We start from the raw sequence: 22,251 nt of genomic DNA on the forward strand, positions 1-22,251 counted from the left end.
CTTGGCTGAAGGCACAAAAGCCACTGGCAAACCACTGGTGTACGTCCAGAGTCCAAAAGCTGAAGGACTTGGAGTTTGATGTTTGAGGGCAGGAAGCATTCAGCATGGGAAAAAGATGGAGGCCAGAAAACTTAGCAGGTTTAGTCCTTCCATATTCCTCTGCCTGCTTTTATCCTAGTCATGCTGGCAGCTGATTAGATGGTACCCACCCAGAATGAGGATGGGTCTGCCTCTCCTAGTCCACTGACTCAAATGTTAATCTCTTTTGGCAACACCCTCACTGACACACCCAGGAATAATACTTTGCATCCTTCAATCCAATCAACTTGACACTAAATACTAACCATCATATACAGCCTTGTAGTACAATTCGTAGTCATATAATGTGATATGTTCAGTTTTGTTGTTTTTGCTTACAATTGCTTTAGCTATTTGGGTTCTTTTTTGTTTCCATATGACTTTTAGGATAGTGTTTTTTCTAATTCTGTGAAGAATGATGTTGGCATTTTAATTGGATTTGTGTTGAATCTGTAGATTGCTTTAAGCAGTGAGGTCATTTTAATGATTTTGATTTTCCAATACACGAGCATGGGATGTTTTTCGATTTGTTCATGTCATCTGTATCTATCATCAGTGATTTGTAGTTCTACTTATAGAGATATTTTGCCTCCTCGATTAAATGTATTCCTATCTATTTTTTTTAACTTGTGGCTATTGTAAATGAAATTGAGTTGTTGATTTGGTTCTCAGCTTGAATATTATTGGCAAATATGGAAACTACTGATTTTTGCATGTTGATGTTGTAGTGTGAAATTTTACTGAAGTCACTTATCAAGTCTAGTCTTTTGTAGAATTCTTTAGGGATTTCTAAATATAAGGTCACGTCATCAGAGAGCAGATAATTTGACTTCCATTTTTCCATTTTGGATGCCTTTTATTTATTCATTTTTTTCTTGCCTCATTGCTCTGGCTAGGACTTCCAATAGGATGTTGAATAGGAGTGCTCAGAGTAAGATATCCTTATCTTGTTCCAGTTCTTGGGGATGAGGTGCTTTCAACTTCTCACTGTTTGGTATGATGTTGGCTGTGGATTATCACATAAGGCTTTTGTTATCTTGAGTTATGTTTCTTTGATGCCTCATTTATTGAGACTTTCTACAATGAAGGAATGTTGGGTTTCACTGAAGGCTTTTTCTGCATTTATTGAAATGATCATGTGGTTTTTGCTCTTCTTTTTATGTAGTGCATTTCACATTTTATCATATGCTGGGCCATCCTTATATCTCTGGAACAAAACCTACTTGATTGTGATAGATTATCTTTCTGACATATGGTTGGATTCAATTTGCTAGTATTTTGTTGTGAATTTTAAAATCTATTTTTATTAGCAAAATTGAACTGTAGTTTTCTTTTTCTGTTGTCTCTTTGCCTGGTTTTGGTATCAGGGTGTTATTGGTTTCATAGAATGAGTTAAAGAGGAATCCCTCCTCCTCAGTTTTTTTGAATCATTTCAGCAGAATTGGTATCAGCTCTTCTTTGTATGTTGGGTAAATCTGGCTATAAATCCACTCAGCCCTGAGCTTTCTTTGTTGGGAAATTATTTATTACTGATTCATTTTCATTATTCATTATTGGTTTGCTCAGGATTTCTATTTTGACCTGCTTCAATCTTGGAAAGTTGTATCTTTCCAGATATTTATCTATTTCCTCTTGCTTTTCTAGTTCATGCTCACAGAAATGCTCATAGTTGTCTCTGATGATCTTTAGTATTTTCTTGGTATCAGTTGTAATGTGACCTTTATCATTACTGATGGTGCTTATTTGAACATTGTATATTTTTTGCTTGCTTAGTCTAGCTAACTGACTATTAATTTTGTTTATCATTTCAAGGAACCAATTTTTCATTTAGTTGTTATTTTGTATTATTTTTGGGGTCTCAATCTCATTTAGTTTGGCTCTGATATTTGTTGTTTTTTTGATTCTGCTATCTTTGTGTTTGGTTCATTTTTGTTTCTCTAGTTCCTTGAGGTGCAAAGTGAGGTTGTTAATTTGAGAACTTTCTCTTTTTGATGTAGACATTTAGCAGTATTAACTTTCCATTTAACACTGCTTGTGGTCTATTCCAGAGGTCTGGTATATTGTGTCTCTATTTTCATTTGTTTCCAAAAATATTTTTATTTCTGCCTTAATTTTGCCTGCTTACCCAAAGGTCAGCAGTTTTTGAAGTTCCACGTACTTGTGTAGTTTTGAGAGTTCCTCTTTGTTTTGACTTTTGATTTTATCCCACTGTTGTAAAAGAAGATACTTGATATTATTTCAATTTTTAAAAAAATTTATTGAGACTTTATGTCCAAGAATATGGTGTATTTTGGAGAATGTTCCATGCACAGATGAGAACAATGACTATTCTGTGGTTGTTTGGTAGAATATTCTGTAGCTATCTATTAGGTCCATTTGTTCTAGAGTCCAGTTTAGTCTAGAGTTTATTGATTTTCTGCCTCGATGATCTGTCTAGTGCTGTCGGTTGGGTCTTGAAGTCCCCCATTGTAATTGGATTGTTATCCACCTCTTTTCTTAGGTCTAGTAGTTTGTATTTTATGAATCTTTGTGCTTTGGTATTGGGTACATATATATCTAAGATAGTTTGTTGAATTTGGCCCTTTATGGATTATATAATGACATTCTTTGTCTTTTTTCACTGTTATTGGTTAAAATTCTGTTCCATATGATATAAGCATAACTATGTATGCTTATTATTGTTTTTCATTTGTAAGATATCTCTTTTTTCACCCCTTTACTTTAAATCTGTGAGTGTCTTTACCTCTTAAGTGGGACTTTTGTAGACAGCAGATGGTTCAATTCTTTTAAAATCCAATTTGCTAATCTACATCTTTTAAGTGGAGCATTCAGGCCATGTATGTTCAAAGTTAACATAGATACGTGAGGTTTTTTCCCAGTCATAGTGTTTTAAGTTAGATGCTTTGTAGTCTCAATTATATAACTGCTTTTTAGGGTTTTGAGTGTTGTACTTATGTATGCTTTTACAATGGAAAGTACTGTCCTTTCATTTCCATGTTTAAAACTCTTTGAGCATTTCTTGTAGGACTTGTCTAGTGGTGATGAATTCCCTTGGCATTTGCTTGTTTGACATAGACCTCATTTCTCCTTCATTTATGAAGCTTAGTTTGGCAGGATGTAAAGTTCTTGGCTGGCATGTTATTCTTTAAGCAGACTTATGAGGTTTCTACTGAGAAGTCTGCTGCTAGTCTGATGGTATTTCCTTTATATGTGATTCAATGTTTCTCTATAGCTGCTTTTAACACTTTTTCTTTCACCTTTCACTTTGACCTTGGATAGTCTGATAATTATATGCTTTGGTTATTTTCCTCTTGTATAGTGTATTTCAGGTATTCTCCGAATTTCTTGTGTCTGGATGTTCATATCTCTAGCAAGATCAGAAAAATTGTTATTAATTATTCCTTCAAATATGTTTCCCAAACTTCTTACATTTACTTCTTCTCCCTCAGGAATGCCTGTAAGTCGTAGGTTTTGTTTCTTTACATAATCCCATAATCCCATATCTCTCCAAGGCTTTCTTAATTTTTTTCAATCATTTTTTTTTTTTAATTTTTGGCTGTGTTATCTCAAAAGAGTTGTATTTGAGCTCTGAAAGTTTGTCTTCTTCTTGGTCTAGTCTTGCTAAAGGATTGAAATGCATTTTGACATTTCTTTAGTAAATTTTTCATTTTTCAGAAGTTCTTTTTTTTCCTAATATATCGATCTTGTCCTTCATCTCCTGAATTTTTTTCTATTTCTTTTTGTTGTTTTTAAATGTTCTCTTTCATCTCATTGAGCTTCTTTCCAATCCATATTTTGAATTCCTTATCTGTCACTTCATAATTTTCATTTTGGCTAAGCTCCATTGTTTGAGAGCTTGTGTGGTCCTTTGGAAGCGTCACACCTTAGTTTCTTCATGGTGCTGGAGTTCTTATGTGAGTTAATTATCATCTGGAGAAGCTAGAGTTTTTAGTTTTGAATTTAAGTTCATTTGGATGGGCTTTATCTCCTCTTGGCGGCATGTCGGCTTTGTATTTTGGATAGGGTCCTTTGTCTTTGCTTTTTTCTGCTTTAGGGGGCCAAGGCTCTATATGAGTTCCTGGGTATAGATAAGTTTAGTGTAATAGTTTTCTCAAATGCTAGTTGTTTGTATGTTGTCGTAGTGTTTTACTATGTGTGTCAGCAGGCTCACTGTCTCCTGCAGAGGTAGGGAGGTGGAGGTCACAGGAGAATTATGTCGTTCCACAGTGCCATGTACTTCTGTCAGCAGAAATTATAGTGGAACATGCAGTTCACCCTAGAGGACAGTAGGTGGCACTTGCAGGTAAGTTCCAACCAAACACTGAACAGTAGCGTCAGCAGAAATTGCCATGAGTTGTGCAGGTTGACCTCGTGGTCAGTAGATAGTGCTTTCAGGCAAGAGGCAGTTTCAGTGGTAGTAGTGGAATTTTTACTTGGCCTTTGTTGATCAGAGGAAGCACTAGTGTGTCCCAGGTGATGTGTGAGTCCATGGAGTTTTCAGGAGTCCCCATCCAGGGCTCTGACACAAAGAGAACTAGAGAGGACAATGTGAGGCAGGGTTGGATGGTACAAGTCCATAACCAGGCTCTCCAAGATGGGCTTAAGCACTGGTTTTGGCTGGAGTCCAGGGACAGCTCTCAGGCCTTTGGAGCAACTCTTTAAGAGGGGCAGAAGTGCTTCTTTCACACCACAGAGCCCTCTGAGAAGAAAACCAGACAGGGTTTTCAGCCCAGCAAGTGGCAGTGGAAACTGCCTGGCTCCCACAGCCCTAACCCGGAAAGTCTTCCGTGTCTGGCAGCCAGCAGCAGGACAGAATGGTTAGGCTAGTCTAGAGCTGTCTGCGTTCAAATCACAAAGCTCTTCCAGGATTTCTAGGGTTCTAGACTCTATGGGGCAGAAACCATAGTTACCAGGCCACAACTTTCCCCGTCCAGTCTTGTAAAGGGAGGGATGCCCAGGTCCTAGGCCACTACACAACTGATGCCATGCTCTTCTCAGTGTTTTGACAGTGGGGGCTCCTTCCCCACTTGAAATTAGATCACAAATCTCATCTCCATTTTCCTGGATGGTGTGTTCAAGTCTTAGGGAACTGGGACCAGGCCAGAGGATTTGCCAGGAACTCAAGCACCAGCCTGGATATGGAGGGACAAACTGCTGCAAGGCTGCCAACAACTCAACTGGGGTGAGGCAATGGTGGCTATGTTGTGGGTCCACCCTCTGTGGGAATGGCCAAGCAGGCAGTTTTGGGAGAGACTGGCAGGCATGGGGCCCGTGATTCAGATGGAGTCTGTCTTTGGGGCTTGTAAAAGTGACCAGGCCCTGCTCACTCCCTGGCCCAGCAGACAGCAGCAGCTGCAGCTTAGGATACACAGCCATGTGAGGTAGGCACCCAGAGTCATGCTTTGCTGCAATATTCAGCTCATGGAAAGCTTTGAGGCTCCATGTGCGTTCAAGCAGTGACTTTTCATGGTCACCAGGCAGCTCCATCTACCAGTCCAAAGATCTTCAGGTGTCAGAAACCTCCATAGCTAGAGTCTCAGAGGTCCACAGTCGGAATATGATACCCCAGGGTTCCTTCACTGACTCCTTTCTCAGGTCTGGATCTGGGTCTCGGGCCCAGCCCTAGTATCTGGCAATGCTGAGCAGGCAGCCTTACTTCTTCCCTTTCAACCACAGTTTCTTCCATCACCTCTCTTTTGCATTTTAGTGCTCTCTTTCAAAAGATCTGTTCAAAGTGTGAAGATCATCACGTTTTGTTTCCTCTCCATGGAAGAGGTGCTTTCTAACTGCATCTCCCCAGCCATCTTGAACTCGCACCCCTGTCTTACCTATTTCTAAATAAAAGCCTGTATGTAGACAACAGAATCAACCTGATAAATATTTAATCTGTAAGTGATTTAAAATATTTTCCAATATTCAATTATTAAATAATTCAATATTATAATATTCAATATTACATTTTAATAATATAAATATATTTTATAATATTGAATAAAATTTGAAGTTAATTCCACAATTTGATTATCAGTTTGATTATCAGTACTTATTTTCTGTCATTGTGCATTGCTCAGTATTGTCTCCTTTATTTCAATAATGACATTTTCACCCTTTACCTTCCATTTCTGTTCTCTTTGCTAAGATCAGCATTCTCTCTGCCATCAATGTTCTCTCTAAGATACTGTAATGCAGAGGAACATTTTATTCAGCTACCTTTAATAGAAAGAATCACTTTGTCGAGTCTTAAATACATTCTCAAGTACCTCTTTCATTACACAGTACATATTGCTGTTGTAGAAATATTACATCAAGCCTCCTTTCATAACTGAATACTTTTTATTTGTTCATTAAAAGTATTTGTCACCTTTTTATGTTAACATGACTTATTTTTCTCAGTTTTCCCTAGCTTCTGCAAATTGGCCTTTAAAGACTTTTCACACAAGCAGCAAGACATGCCAGGAAGTCTAAATCCTCATAGTGAATTCAGCTTCAGTTAACATCATGTCTCTCATCCCTTTCTTCTTCCAGTTCATTTTCTCTGAAGCACATCCATATGATGATAGTAATCAGCAGTTTGTTAATTCAATGAAATGATTGTCCAACTATTCAACATGAAATCCAGATGTTAGACAGAAAAAAAAATGTGTTTTGTTATATTTTGGTTAACATCTTGACTTATTCATCTTTACTGCTTTCAGAGTTTGGGATTAACTAGAGAAAATACATTAGCAATTAAGTGCTTTATATATTTTTAATTTTGTATTTTAGAATAAATTCCTTAGCCAGTTATTCTGAGAGAAATAAGCTTCAAATAATTTTCTGAAAATTTCCACGTTACGTGGAAATGTTTTGGAAATGTTAGGGATCACACGGATGCAGTGAACTATTAGTTGTACAAATTGATACATATTTTTCTGGCACTGAATTCAGTCAGAAAACCACAAAAAGAACATTATGGCCATAATAGAAGTCTTCAGTAAAATAAGATATTTTAGGTATAAAATCTGAACTCGAAAATTATATCACAAATTAAGGCTGGTGCTCTGTAAAGAATGAAGGCGGCGGCTCTGAAAAAAATCAAATAATCTAGTAAAATTATTTTTTGAAAAAATAAACCAAGAAGGATTTTTACAATATCTAGCCCAGTAAACAAAAAGTCAATTTGGGGTACAATCATAAGGGGAGCTTAAAAAGGGAATGACTTACATAAAGGAATAAGAGAACCTAAGAATGTTATAGGAATAATAAATCTTATCAAACTACATTTATTTCATTTATTAATGAGGTTATGAGATACTGCTTGGAAATACACCAAACAAATGTTTTACCACAACTATAGCAAAGAATTTGACAAGGTCTCTCATTATATTTGTATTTAAAAGATGGCGTTTTAGCTAAGCATGGTGGCACATACATACCTGTAGTCTTAGCTACTTGAGAGGCTGAGGCTGTAAGACTGCCAGCCTCAGGAGTTCAAGTACAGTCTGGGAAACACAGTGAGACTCCATCTCTAAAATAATTATTCAAAAATATGAAATTTTGCAAATCATATTTCAGGATTTTTTTTTCAGTGTATTGGTATCCCCAGATAGAAAACAATTGCAGATACAAAAAAATCAACTTGTTATTCCCTGTCCACTTTCTTCTGTTGCCTTTTCTGTTTTTAGGCTTCCTCTCGTTAGTAGTGCAACACAATGATGTGGAAGTTTCACTCTTTCTTCAAGCGTTTTTATTCTCTCTCTCTCTCTCTCTCTCTAAAGCTGCACTTAGCCACAGAATTCATAAAAACTCTATAGAGTTTTTAATGTACATATAACTTAGACCCTTTAAGTGTTGAATTTGTTACTTCATCACTTCCTGACAAAACCCTCACTGATTTTTCTATTCTCCAAGTGAGCTAAGCCCAATCAACACCTTGCGACAAGAATAGGTAAACTCCTCCCAAGATAAAATAGCTGGAAATCATTTCTAATGGCTGTTTTCCACTGTGAAATTTTAGTCCATTTACTTCTTTGCTGCTGTCACAACTCTCTTAAGCCTTTAAAAATATTATTTTGCAGAGACTGTTCATTCCTTAATGTATGTTCTTGGTGACTTTGTTGAAAATGAGTTGGTTGTAAACGTATGAATTTACTTCTGGATTCTCAGTTCTATTCCATTAGGCTATGTGTCTGTTTTTATGTGAGTATCATGCTACTTTGGTTAGCATAGCTTCGTAGTAAATTTTCAAGTCAGGTAGTGTGATGCTTCCAGCTTTCTTCCTTTTGCTCAGGATTGCTTTGGCTATCAGGGTCTTTCACAGTTCCATATAACTTTTAGGATTGTTTTTTCTATGAAGAATGTTGTTGGTGTTTCAATAGGAATTGCAGTGAGTCTGTAGATTACTTTGGGCAGTGTAGATATTTTCACAATATTAATTCTTTCAATAAATAAACATGGGATATCTTTCCATTATTTTCTATCCTCTTCAATATTTTTCACCAGTGTTTTCTAATTTCATTGTAGATATCTTTCACTTCTTCGGCTGAATTTATTCCTAATCATTTTATGTTTTTTATTGCTCTTGTATAGAAGATTACTTTCTTGGTTTCATTTTCAGATTGTTTGCTGTTGATGTGTAGAAATGCTATTGATTTTTGTATGTTGATTTTGTAGCCACATGCAGAACAAAACAAGACCCTTATCTCTCACCATATACAAAAATTAAAAAAAAAATTTAAAACGTTAACTGTAAAACCTACTTTTATATTTTTTTACATTTAAAAAGTTAAAAGTAGAAAACCACTATAAAATTAGTAGAAGAAAACATTGGGGAATCATATTAAGACTCTCGTCTGGGCAAAGATGTTTTGGGTAAGACCTCAAAGGCACAAGAAACAAAATCAAAAATGGATAAATGGGTTTACATCAAGCTTCTGCACTGTAAAGGAAACAATCAAAAGAGTGAAGAGACAACCTCCAGAATGGGAGAAAATATTTGCAAACTATCCACATGACAAGGGACTAATAACTAGAATATATAAGTAACTCAAATAACCAAACTGCAGAAAAACAAAAAGAAAATTGGTTTAAAAATGGGCAAATGATCTAAATAAACCTTTCACAAAAGAAGACATACAAATGGCCAAGAGGTATATGAAAAAATGCTCAGTATCACTAATCACCAGGGGACTGCAAATCAAAACCATAATGAGATGTCATTATAGCCCAGTTAAAATGGCTATTACTAAAACAAAAACAAAAACAAATATTGCCAAGGATGTGAGGGGGTTCTCTTTTGCACTGTTGGTGAGAATATACAGTATTATAGCCATTATAGGAAACAGTGTGGAGGTTTCTCAAAAAACTAAAAATAGAAGTGTATTCTCTGGTAATCCCATTGATGCATATAGATCCAAAAGAAGGGAAATCAGTGCTATATGTGCGCTACCATGTTTAATGCAGCACGGTTCACAATAGGCAAAACTTGGAATCAGCCTAAATGTCCATCAACAGAAAAGAGATAAATAAAATATTGCATATATACACAATGAATTATTATTCATCCTTAAAAAAGAATGAAAACCTGTTATTTATAGCAACATAAGTCAAACTGGAGGTGATTATGTTAAGTGAAATAAGTCAGGCTCAGAAAGACAAATATCACATGTTCTCACTCACACATAGGAGCTAAAAACATTAATCTTATAGAGGAAGAGAATAGAATGGTGGTTTCCAGAGACTTTAAAATATGTATAAATTTTACATACATATACCCATTGTGTATATATATGCATATATATGGATATGCAAATATGTATATAGAGTGTGTATATACATATATACACATATGTGTATCCAATGTGTGCATATATAGTATGTGTATATACATATATGCACAAATATTGTATGTGTATATATATACACACAATACACTTACAATGTGTATATATATACACACACATAAAATGTGTATATTGCATATATATACACATACAATATACACATTCTACATGGGTATATATATATACACACATTCATGTCATATATATACACACACACAATGTGTATGTTCCGGAAAAAAAAAACATATCTGTCTGTATATACACACACAATGTGTGTGTATGTGTGTGTGTGTTTCTGGAACATATATATTTCTGGAAAACATTGCTAGTTCCCTTATCCTAGTTTTAGTTATTTAATCTTTTCAATACTTACAAGGCTTTATGTTTACTTTTCTTATGTTTTCCTTAGTAGAGAATGCACACATACATTCAAATTATTTTTGTACATTATTTCCCTGTAGAACAATATCTGAGAAAATATGTGAGGAGGAGAAGATAATGAATGATTCATCTTTTTCCACCATTCCACCTATCACATTGTGTAATAAGTGATAACAGAGGGATGAAAAAACTAGCATTTCTTAAGTATTATTTTTCACTTGCTGAATATTATATATAAAATGTCACTTCTTATAATATTTATGAAATACAGTTATTATTTATATTTTATACATTTGGAAACTAATGATCAGCTAATTTATGTATTTATTTATGCACAGGAACACAGCTGCCAAAGATACACTCTATTTAAAACTAGGCATGGTTGGCTCTAAAATATTTTCTCTACCCTGTTCTATGCTATTCAAATACTAGACGTTCTATATACATCTGGTGAAAAAGCAAAGGAATAATTGTATAAAGAAATAAAATAAAATGTATTTATTATCCACTATATAATTTAGAATGTTCTAGGACCTTAAGCATTCTGTTTAGACTTATTTTATTCTCACATGTGTCCTGAGGCAGTATTTTCCCTGTAGTATAGATAAAAAGACAGGTTCAAAGATATTAAATTATTTTTCTAACATAGGACAGCTGGTATATAGTTTGGAAGAATTTTTGGCTGATGGGACAACGCAAATCATCCTTGGAAATTTAATGTAATATCTCACTAGTTTGGAGCACATTTTAGGGAGGCCAGTCATAAATACCGAAATGTCACTTTTTTTATTACTGAATCATTTCATTTTTTAAACTAGTTTTCTAAATGGTGTGAAGTTTCATTGCAAGTTATTTTCTCCTTTACTAATTTGCTTAGCAAATCTCTCTTTACACAGTACAAATGTGATTAGGTAATTTCTTGAAGCTATCACATTCCAAATTAGTGGTGCTGTTTTAAAAATGTATCTAATTCCTTTATCAAAATATGTAAATACTTGTAGTAATAGATTTGTTGTCTGTTAGCAAAATAGCAAAATTGGAAAGTCTGCTACATCTTATCTTTCGGCCTTTCTAATACCTTCTTATCTTTTGGGTCTCAATTTAAACATAATTTCTTCAGTAAACTGTTCCCTGGAACTGCTCTTAATACCAGGATAGATCTCATGTTACACATGTAGCTGTTTACTAAAAATACTTGTAATCAATTGGTTGATGTCTTTCATCTCTATTAGATCACAGGATCTATGAGGGCAGACACTCTCTCTGCTTTGCTTACTGCCCTGTCTCATGTATCTCATTCAATTTCTGGTATATAATTTTTTAAATGGGTGACTTACCAAATAAAGATTACAATCTTTAACAGAGGTCTCTTTATGTTTAAAGCATTTAATCCAAATATCCATTTCTGTAAAAATGTTCTTGAACTTTTCCTCATAAGACCAGACTATATAGTCAGCAACCAGTAGTAGAAAATCAAATAAATGCTAATTAACATTCACCTAATTTTGTCTAGTCATATCATAGCACCTACGTTTATTAACAAAAGCATTCTACCCTCAAGGTTTTTCTTTGGGTCTGAAATAAACATGCATAATAGCAAAACAGACCTCATAAACATGGTAAATTGCCAAATGGCTTAGGTATTATAATACATAGAGTGATTCATTTTTGTGCTTTATTTAATCACTAATATTCATTTACAGATAAATATATAGATATGTACTTCTTTGCTGAATGCACCTTTCTTCCAAGTTGTTAGTATACTGCTGCTTAGGGCAGTTTCAAAACCCTTCACTGATAAAACAAATGAAAGTCACTTCTTTAATCACGCTATCAAAACAAAAAGAAGACACAGCTTTGTGTTGTTTTTTTCTAAACTATGGCAGACAACAAAACTGTTTTGCAAAAACATTTAAACCCTATCCTTTGAAAAGAAGCTGGAAATCAAGTCAATTTTATTAGTTTGGGGAAATGTTATTTCAGTTGTATACAGATTTACATAATATTTATTATGTATCATGATGAACAAGTCAAATGTTTTCTGCAAATATTCCTTAGTCACAGAGATTACCATTCAAGCATACCTACATATGTAAGGTGATGAATTTTATTATGTAATAATTATTAATTTATTATTCATTCATTCAACAGATATATATTGAGTTCTGAATATGTAATAGGTACAATTCTATGTGTTGCAATTATAGAGATGGAGAGGACAGTCCCAAACGTATGACGCTTATAGTCCCCAAGTAGTCAGAGATGGACTGTATAATATGCAGGGCACAGGGCAAAACAAGAATGAGGGAAGTTGTTGACAGAACCAGAAAAATAAACCTGCAAAACTGTTTCGTCTTTCTGCAGTCTCTTTTTGACCGGTGATGATATGTTTTTTAATTTGCTACTCAATGTGGCACTGTCTTGGGGATAGTTACACATACCGCCTTCGTACCAGCTCACTGATTGAATCCCTAAAAGATAGACTACACTCAACAGATTTCAAACTCTAGTCAGTTTCCCTTGGATTCCTGGACCCCAGATGGGTGAGAGGCCCAAAAGTCTGAGTTCACAGTGAATCACTGAATCACAGTGAATTACTGAATGCACAGTGATGTGCCAGCCCAGGATGGAGACAGCCACCACGCTCCACACTGAGCTGCCATGGACCACTTACCTGACTCTGTTCTGACCTTCCTTGCACCAATGGCCAGCTCCCACCTGGAGTCTGGATGCAGTGGGTAGAGATGACAAAGGGGAAGTGAAGTGGGGCCCAGGCCCCAGGCAGCAAAAGGAATTGAGGAGCTACTCAGGGGAAGTGAGAGGCAACTGGAGGGAGACTGCCTGTAAGGAAAGGTTTTAAATCCTCTCCCCATCTCTTTCTCGTTCTCTCTCTCTCTCTCTCTCTCTCACACACACACACACACACACACACACACACACACACCCCTTACACTGTCCTGCCAGGCTTTATTTAGAAAGCACAAATTCAATGACTACAAATCATTGAAACTCCAGTGTGGAGCCCTTCTGAGAGTGAAGCTCTATGTGACTGCAGTAATCATCGTCCTCTTAAGTTGCCCAGCAAGCAGGAGACAGTAAATGGATAATTAGAAAACACCGTGAAGGTTCAGCAACAGGGTATTATGGACACCCAGAAGAGGAACAGCCATCTCAACGTGGGTTTGCCTCTTATGTTTGCACTCAGCCTGGCAGTCAGGGAAAGTTTCTTAAGGAGTGTGACTTTTGAACTGCATCATTAAAAATAAGGAAGAATGGTCCAACTCAAAAGGCAATAGAAAGGTAATCCAAGTAGAAGAGGAAAAGTCTGGAAAGACACTGAAAGCAAGTTGTCAGCTTAGAAGAATTTACTGTTCTGGAGCCTAGAAATTAAAGTAGATAGATATAAAATACAGAAAATGAATAGGTAGAAGAAAGCAGGTCAAACTGGGCCTAGCATATCTTACTAAAGAGCTTAATCCCATATTTTAATAACCCCTTTAATCCCTTACTAAAGGCACAATTGTGTACAAAATTGAGAGTCACTATAGGGTTCCAAATATGGGAATGTCATGGCCCCAAAGAGTAAGCTGCAGCTCATCCAAAGCCGGCTTGGTGGAATACTACAAACTAGGACCAGACAGCCTTTTCCTGAATCTAAAAGATTAAGTGTAGGTGGTCAGGCATGGTGGCTCACACTTGTAATCCCAGAACTTTGGGAGGCCGAGGCGGGTGGATCACGAGGTCAGGAGATCGAGACCATCCTGGCTAACATGGTGAAACCCCATCTCTACTAAAAATACAAAAAAAAAAAAAAAAAAAAAAATTAGCTGGGCGTGGTGGCGAGTGCCTGTAGTCCCAGCTACTCCAGAGGCTGAGGCAGGAAAATGGCGTGAACCTGGGAGGCAGAGCTTGCAGTGAGCCGAGATCGCGCCACTGCACTCCAGCCTGGGTGACAGAGCGGGCCTCCGCCTCAAAAAAATTTTTAAAAATAAAAAAAAAAAGGATTAAGTGTAGGTGTGAGTTTTTGTGCTGTCAATTTGTCTAAGTTTGGAAGTGAGATTTCAAACATAAATAAGTTTTGGCCAGACTCAGTGGCTTACGCCTGTAATCCCGGCACTTTGGGAGGCAGAGGCAGGCAGATCACCTGAGGTCAGAAGTTTGAGACCAGCCTGGCCAACATGGTGAAATCCCATCTCTATGAAAAATACAAAAAACTTAGCTGGGTGTGGTGGTGAGCACCTGTAGTCCCAGCTACTCAGGTGGTTGACGCAGGAGGGAATCACTTGAACGCAGGAGGCGGAGGTTGCAGTTACCCAAGGTTGCACCATTGCACTCCAGCCTGGGCAACAAGAACGAAACTCTGCCAAAACAAACAAACAAACAAAAAACCATAGATAAGTTTCAAAAATATATTTCAAGCCAATTTACACATACAAATTAATTCAGAAAGAAAACCTGAAGAATGTTTCTTATCCTCATATTTTCTCTCAGGAAAATGGGGAAGCTGAACCAACTGGTTGGGATTTGATGACATTGTCATAGGAATTGCTCTCTTTGAATAGAAAAGCAAGAACAGAAGACTCTGTGGCCATGAAGACTTCACTGACAAGCTCAGAACTCTGTCTCCTCGTCTAATACAATGTCATATATATATATACACACACACACACACACACACACACACACATATATATACACACACATATATCATAATAAAGATCAAATTAGTCATTACTCATGAATATGCTTTTTAAAAACTTAAGTATTCTAAGAGTTTAAATTATTTCTTCACAGAAAAAATGTGAAACTCGGATTAGTCAGAATTACAAAAAATGTACGATCTTAAAACAGACAGGAAGTATAAAGAAAAATGTTGGCGTCATTAGGAAAGAAAAATTAGAGAAGATAATTAAATAATGTGGTTCTTATCTCTGAGAATTTAGTTTCTAGTAAACATATCCAAAATATTTAACATCTCTTAATACCTGAATTTAGTATTTTAAGTTTGAGATACAGGTAGACACAGTTCTTTTTTACTTTTTTGGGGGGGAGGGGCAGAGTTTCGCTCTGTCGCCCAGGCTGGAGTGCAGTGGCGTCATCTCGGCTCACTGCAAGCTCAGTCTCCCGGGTTCACGCCATTCTCCTGCCTCAGCCTCCCAAGTAGCTGGGACTACAGACGCCCGCCACCACACCTGGCTTATTTTTTTGTAGAGAGAGGGTTTCACTGTGCTAGCCAGGATGGTCTCGATCTCTTGACCTCGTGATCCACCCACCTTCACCTCCCAAAGTGCTGGGATTACTGGCGTGACGCACCGCGCCCGGCCTATACCCACTACTCTGAAAATTATATTTTACTTTTTCAGCCTATCAAAAACTGCTCAAATGGATTATATAATAATTTCAGAAACTGGTAGCATATTTTTCATCTCCAGGGAATAATTCTTAACATTTTGTAATATTAATGAAGATTTACAAAACAGAAATAAAAATACACTGTAAACTGCATAACTGAACCATTTCTTAGTGTAAACTGAGTAGCAATCAATTAGGAGAGAATGAAGGCTCCTAGTGGCAATGCATGGTGGTGTTTTTATTTGGTACACGCATTTTGTATCTGTGGAACTCATAACCAGAAAGGATTGTGCAAGTCAAGGATGTTGCAGCTAGTTAATTTGATATGCATTATTTATAGAAACCTGGTCCATTTTTATTCATGGAAAATGATACTACTGCTATTCTTATCCCTGATTCTACTGGTTGAAAAAAGAATGGAAGCAGACAATATAAATGAGTAATAATGAAAGAATCAAACATAGTCTTATCTGTATTTCAGCATTTCCAATAATAGAGCCTGCACTGCAGTTCCCTTTTTCCAGCTACTAATAACTCTCTTGCCTAAGGATAGCGTTAAGTGAAACCTTAGGAAGCAATAGATTAGAAAAGTTATTTTGGTTTTATATATTTTATTTAACAACATAGGTAAAAAAAAGTCTGCTAATATTGAGAGTTCCAGGGAAGAACATCTCTATCCAAGCTAATATGCTAACCAAGCATATATTACATAAATCGAGCTAGAGACATAAGGAAAACACTGGACTCTTGAGTCATGACTTTTGAAATATGACCTCTTACTTTTGTATCCATTTATACATTCAAATGCATTCAGATAGAAAATCTCAAGAATATTTCTTATCTAAAGCGGATTCAGAGTGTATAACCTTATTAAACCAGAGGGATTTGATTCACAGAATATTACAAAGAGCTCTGTTCTTGTCAAATGCTACAAAGCAGAGGTGTTGCCACCTTCTTGCTGATGTATTTAGTCATGTCACTTTCATCTTTTTTTGCTTTTTTTTCCTATGTGTAAAATGAGGGAATCGTCTCTATGATTTCACTGGTCTATTCAATGCTGTAAATATTTATCAATTGATTCATTGCAACCCATGTGTTACCTAGGTCCAAGAATTTTCTTTCCACTTGAGATGTAGATTTGATTGACCTAATAGAAATTTTCACTCTGGAATTCCGGAATTGTACCCAAGCATCTTTAAGCGACCCAGAGAAATACAAAAATGATTCATATTCTCATGGTTGAAACATTTACTTCCTTGTTTAGTGGGCCTTTTTGGCATCCTATATATGCAATTTTTGCCCTGAATTATGTCAGTTTGGACTTGAAAATAAGCTCACTTCTTGCTTTTGAGGAAAAATAATGCAAAACAAAACAACACCGTGTGTGTGTGCGCGCGTGCACACACACACACACACACAACACACACACCTTTCCACCCAAGAAATTGGTTTATTAAATGTTATTGAAGATGAAAAGGTAAGAATGGTATCATAGCAATAGAAACAGTTTCAAATTAAATATTAGGAAACCTGTTTCATGAAGAGCTTTTGGTGGCTGAGGGCTTTTAATAGCAAGTTTTGACTTCTTTGGCCTAAAATTTTCTGGATTCTTCTCTTTCCTTTTCAGCTATTCTTTATCCTTCCCATGAGGAAAATCAACATCTTATCTTGTTGTTTGTCCTTGGTTTCCTGCCCACTCATCCCAATATTAACCTTTTTAATCTTCACTTCATGAGGGAAATTTGTTGCCAATGTTAAATGCTCATGTTTATCCTCCTACCAGCTAAGTTTTAAGCACCAGGCTGGGATGTGAGGCATATCATTATTTTCAAGGTAGAAATAATTTTTGTATATATGAGGTATTTGGCAGCAGTAGATGTGTGATATCTACACTTTGTACTGCTGGGAGATAATGTAAAAGTTAAAAGTTTCTTTTTTAAAAAAAGTTTTGTAAAAGTTCTAGAATTTCTAAGAGTTTGTAAAACTCAATTGTAAAAAAACAATATTACAATTTTTCTCTGTTGAGAGCCAGCCAGCACCTTGAATTATGTCTTATTGGAAAGTCTGTACCATTTAAAGATAATAAGGAAAACTAATAAATATTCTTTATAGATAGTGTGGCTGACAGTTAAAAATTTTTAATCTGCATTCAAGGTTACAATACTGTTCCCAATTTCAATGCTTCCTAAGTGATATACTTGTTAGAACTACACATCACTGTGCATTCACCACTTAGGGTTCACTTTGCTCCGTTGGGTTCTTTCATTCACTTCCTATCCAGTTGTTTTCTAAGTATTTCAGGCAGCAAAATGATGTGGGAAGAGAGGAACTTGTTAAGGTGGAGGGACAACCCTCTAGTCTCCAAAAGAATCAATACTTGTGAAGTCGATGGCTGCCTGCCCAGTTATCTCCTTGATACAGACTCTGAGTGCCTGAACCAGATATCAGGAAGAGGCAGAAAGATGAAGCAGCTGCCTTTGTTCTTTCTCTCTAGCAAACTTGTTTTCTTAAGGTGGTATAACTTGTGTTAATCACTGAGAATAATTCTGACTTCAATATTGTTGTCTTATAGTCACTGAAAACAGCACTCATATTCAGGTATTACATACGTTTTCAAGCTTCTGTTTTGAGTTATCCATTTTAATTTGTTTCTTATTTTTAAATAGCTTAATGGGAATTGGAGAGGCAGCACCAGGACTTTCTATTGAGATGATGTTTTTGAGTAGAAATAACCTGGGACAATTAAAAAGTTTATGTGTTCTGTAATCTCAGCACTTTGGGAGGCCACGGTGGGCAGATCGCCTGAGGTCAAGAGTTCGAGACCAGCCTGGCTAACATGGCGAAACCTTGTCTCTATTAAAAATGCAAAAATTAGCCAGGCATGGTGGTGTACACCCATAATCCATGGGAGGCTGAGGCAGGAGAATTGTTTCATGCCACTGCACTCCAGGCTGGGCAACAGAGCAAGACTCATCTAAAAAAAAAAAAAAAGTTTACGTGTTATGTAAATGGTGGCATCATTATTGCCATCATTGAAGAGACAGAGATTGGCTATGAAATAAAATAACAATAATAACAATGATATTATAAAAGACCTTTAAAATCTGGGAGGTATTTTTGAGATGCCTTCCCACAACTATTTTCTCAATAGAAAAAGGATTATGATTCTTCTCTATTAGATATAGTGGTAGATAGTATATTCTATAGGACAAGAGAAAAAGTTTTTTTAAAAAGTGTTATCCTATTGTTAGTGATTCATTCATTCAATTCACTCATTTAATTTGGGTCCAACATTTGCTTCTAAATGCAAATGTTGGAAACACGTCCTACGTAATAGCATGTCAATATTATAATTTAAAAAAACAGCCACAAAATGACCATCTAAGAATTAATTGAAGACCAAAGGGGCTGATCCCATTTCTTAGCTTCTGTGATGGTACAGGGCTACTTTTTATGATTATGAAATTAACGTTACTATCTAGTGACCATTATAAGTCTGAGTGCTTTTGTGAGAATTCATAGAATAGCTCTCTGTCTACATTATAGGCTCGGATTTAGTAAGTGAAGTTGATTTCATAGATGAAGGGCCTCTACTGTTGTCGAATGACTATTAAGCAGAATATATTTAATTGGAAGGTGATAGTTCACTGGAATTAATAGATATTAATACCTAGTTTGCTTAATACTTTTCTGATTAACACAGATTTTTTGCCCTTATTTCTAGACAATTTTAATTTTCACAGTAGCTTTCTATTTCCAAAGCTCTTTCACTTATTTTATTTATCTATAAATAAACTACTTAGGATGTTTACTCCTTGCTTCAGAATTTTCAATGATTTCCCAGATAAACAGAATCAGTGCTCTTAAAAAGCACCAAGTGACTCAAAACTTGCACACTTACAATGTGAGGAAATAAGTCAACATGATAGGCAGCTCTCAAACAGTTTAAAAGACAGGAAGGCATGTCTAAGTCAGGTCTTGGTAAGTCACTAGACGATTGCATAAGCCAAATATTATACTGCAATATTCTAAGCGTCTAACTTCCCCTTGATATCATCCTTCAAAGGTTTCTTTTATTTAACCGGAACCAAATAGCTGGTTTCTCAGTGGTCTAATTTAGTTAGCCATAGAGTCCTTTGTAAGAAATAGAATTACTCTTGCATACAATATCTATTTTTTATAGGAACTAATGGTGGCCTCCATAATAAATGAAAAGAAACATACTAAAAGATGAATAGAGTGTTTCTGAAGAATCTCTTGGAAAGGAAATGGCTTCATTGCCCATAGGCACATACAGGAATGTGTGTATACCCACACACATACACATTTATATGGATATATTAATATATCATAGTATTCATGGCTATTTAAATTTTAAAGGTAGTATTGAGTCAGAATTCTTGCCATCTTAAAGCTGTTTTTACATGTACTCAACTTATAAATTAGATCATTTATGATTATCATAAATAATATAAGGAGACCTATTTTGCTTTCTTCTTCTGACCCATTTTCTGTGATATATGTTTTCCAATATGATAATCAATAAAATTCAGGTATATCTTTTAACTTTGCTTTGCTTAAATTATTAATGATACTAAACATTTTCATATGTGTTCTGGCTAGGCAGATAGTAGGATTTGTACCTATTGAAAGTATAGTTAAGCATTATTGACTTGTTTCATTTATTCATATATTCATGCATGTATTTATTCATTAAACAAGAACTCATTAAAAGTCTCATATAAGCCAGGCAATGTTCTCTTTGTTGGATTTACAACACTGAAACATCAAGTGAAAAAATCCTGCCATCAGGAACGTTTTATTCCCATGGAAGAGACAAGAAATAAACACAATATATAAATGAAGGTAAAAAGAATGGGGGAGAGGGTATTGACAGTATAATTCTACTTTTCCATGGAGTAGTCAAGGAAGGCTACATAGGGAAACTGATTTATGAGTTAATGACTAGCCTAAGTGAATGAGCCAGGCACTCAGGCAGATACCTGATGTTCCAGCCCGAAGGAACAGCAAGTGAAAAGGCCCTGCATTGCAAAGTGTAATAGGTTAGGAGTTTCAAAGTAGACAGAGTGGTATGAAGAAAGCAAGGCTGATAGGAGTCAGTGGCATGCTAAGAAGGTTATAACAGATGTCCAATCCTGTATGAAAGGAGAAAGAGGTATGTTTTCTGTAGAAAATGTATAAGCTATAATAAAACCAACTAAAAATAGTTACTTTAATTCTCACCAGGCATCTAGCAATTATATACATTGCCAGTGATAAAAATATTCCTCTCCCCAGGACAGATTACCACCATTATTCTTATTTCGGTATGACCCTGATGACACTTTAGACTAAAAAGGTAATATGGAAATCAGTTTGTATAAATCCTTAAAAGATATTTAAATGACTTTGGGGCTTACTGTATGTGTAATATAGGGCCACTGGAGGATTTTGAGTGGAAGAGTAACATGGTCTGACTTACATTTTTAAAGCTGGCTCTCGACAATGTGTTGAGAATAAAATGAAATGGCCAAGGACAAAAATAAGAAGATCAGTTAAAGGAAATGGCAAAAATCTGGGTAAAAAATGATGATAGTTTGAACTAAGGTGCTAAAAGATGAGTCAGGGAGAAGTAGAGATTTTTTTATCTATTTTAAATAATTATAATTTATAGGGTGGCTTTTTTGGAGATTTCTTTATTATGGTTATATATGTATAACAAAATTTACCATTTTATTATGTGTATAATTTATTGACATTAAGTTCATTCCCAATGCTGTGCAACCATCACTACTATCAATTTTCACAAATTTTAAATTACTAAACAGAAGTTCTGTACCCATTAAAGAATAACTCTCACATAACCCCTTGTCCCCAGTAACCTATATACTACTTCCTGCCTATGAATTTTCCCTTTTTAGGTACCTTATATAAGTAGAATCATACATTAATTGTCCTTTGCATCTGACTTATTTTAGTTAGCATAATATATTCAAGGTTCATTCATGTTGTAGCATGTATCAGAATCTTCATCTTTTATGCCTGAATATGATACATTTTATTTATCCTTCTATCTGTTGTTGCATATTTAGGTTGTTTCTACCTTTTGACCATTGTGCTTAATGCTGCTCTGAATCTTGGTATATAAGGATCTGAGTCCCTGCTTTCAATTACTTATGACACATATCCAGAAATGGAATTACTGGATCATATGATAATTACTTGTTTAACTCCTGGAAAAACTGCCAAGCTGTTTTCCACAGAAGCTGTATCATTTTTCATTACCACTAGCAATGCTTCAGGGTTCCGATTTCTCATCCTAGCTAACATTTACTTTCCTTTCTTTTAAATAATAATCATCCTAATTAGTATGAAGTGGCATTTCCTGGTGGTTTTGATTTACATTTCCCCAACGACTAGTGATGTTGATGATTTTGTTTATGTGTTTATTGGTCATTTGTTTATTTTTTGAAGAAATGTCTACTCAAGCCCTCCCCCATTTTTAAAAAATTGGGTTGTTTTTTATTGTTGCGTTTTAGGAGTTCTTTGTGTATTCTAGATATTAATTCCTTATCAGATATATAAATTATAAATATTTCCTCCCATTTCATGGGTTTTC

The 22,251-nt window shown here is 35.7% G+C and overlaps 1 long non-coding RNA gene across 1 annotated transcript in view; it reads left to right on the forward strand.

The window, feature by feature from the left end:
- Positions 1-5,001: 5,001 nt before the first annotated feature.
- The window catches only part of LOC139358318 (uncharacterized), a 33,223-nt gene continuing 15,973 nt past the window's right edge, over positions 5,002-22,251 (forward strand). The window contains exon 1 of the long non-coding RNA XR_011613080.1: positions 5,002-5,260. This is a non-coding gene — a long non-coding RNA (uncharacterized lncRNA). The remainder of the gene's footprint in view (positions 5,261-22,251) is intronic.

The sequence above is a fragment of the Macaca nemestrina genome, chromosome 14 (genome assembly GCF_043159975.1).
Source record: "Macaca nemestrina isolate mMacNem1 chromosome 14, mMacNem.hap1, whole genome shotgun sequence".
NCBI lineage: Eukaryota > Metazoa > Chordata > Mammalia > Primates > Cercopithecidae > Macaca > Macaca nemestrina.